Genomic DNA, 1,255 nt, shown 5'->3' with positions numbered 1-1,255 from the left:
ATATTGGTTTCAATGAAAGAGTGAACTGTAGCAGCAGTGAGCTGTATCGGCCTTTGCCTTTCCCTTGGATAACATCGGCGTCGCGGAGAGGAGAGACTAGTATGCATGGGCGACTGCTGGTCTTTCAAAAACAACCTTTGAGCTCTGGTGCCTCAATATGATTTAAGGGTTATGCTGAGGATAACTTTCTAGGTGCAATTCCATGGTCATTCATGACCAAAGCGGTCTTTATTGGTTTCAACATTGGTTTCTAATTTTTGATAGAAGGCCAGCTCACGCTTCGTATATACCTAATATTAAAATTGAAAAGATTATCAATTTACAAGTTATACAAATTCCATGTACGTACTAAACTTCAGAAAAGTATTGCATATTTTTACTGTTCCTCAAACAGATGGAATTCGCAAAAAACATGTTTGGTCATCTTTTTCTTTACCTGATAATCCCTGTATTTCAAGATTGTTACTTAAACAGTATCATGACTTCGTCACTTAATACTGACACAAATGTGATTTATAGCAGTGACAAATAGCAGGTCCCTTACCAAAACATTAATGCAGCTTTTCCCTCCTTGCTATCGTGCTTCTGCATATATTTCTTTTCAGGGAACCATTGACAATTCTATCTAAAATAGCTTCTGTTAAACAGCACCTGATAGTTATTTCTTTTATATTTTTGATTTAAACAATTACGATGCAATTATGTTTTGCAAGGCCCATTGTCTTTTACACACACACACACACACACACACACACACACACACACACACACACACACACACACACACAAAAGTTATGTCGAAGTAGTTGACCTGTTAAAACATGAACAGGACCGAAGTCCTCAGCACAACCCTTAAATCATATTGAGGCAAATTAAGAGATTTGCTGATTAAAGACACCTATTCCAAAAATATCAAATTTAGGGATATGGAATAAACTTTCAGCAGAAAATTAGGTCTGATGTATTTATCTGTCTGTCTATCTAGCTTGCTATCTAGGTAACTAGCTACTTAAATAGATATATATATATATATAAATTCAGCAGAGCAGGAGTACATACGAAGACGGAAAGTGTCACTGAAGAGGTCATAAATGTGTGACGAAAGATTTCTGGGCAAAGGGCATGACTTAAAATAAGAACAATAATAAACGAGTGAAGAACGAATATATAGTGCGTATGTTTATTTGGCCAAAAAAAAATGACCATCCCGAAGTATAACTATATATACATGTATATAAATATATATATATATATA

The 1,255-nt window shown here is 35.2% G+C and overlaps 1 long non-coding RNA gene across 1 annotated transcript in view; it reads right to left on the bottom strand.

The window, feature by feature from the left end:
* Positions 1-12: 12 nt before the first annotated feature.
* The window catches only part of LOC106881527 (uncharacterized), a 7,457-nt gene continuing 6,214 nt past the window's right edge, over positions 13-1,255 (bottom strand). The window contains exon 3 of the long non-coding RNA XR_001410869.2: positions 13-290. This is a non-coding gene — a long non-coding RNA (uncharacterized LOC106881527). The remainder of the gene's footprint in view (positions 291-1,255) is intronic.

This window comes from Octopus bimaculoides, chromosome 4, assembly GCF_001194135.2.
Source record: "Octopus bimaculoides isolate UCB-OBI-ISO-001 chromosome 4, ASM119413v2, whole genome shotgun sequence".
Classification (NCBI taxonomy): Eukaryota; Metazoa; Mollusca; class Cephalopoda; order Octopoda; family Octopodidae; genus Octopus; species Octopus bimaculoides.
Note: the sequence above shows the minus strand (reverse complement) of the source record. Positions and strands in the feature narration are given on the sequence as shown.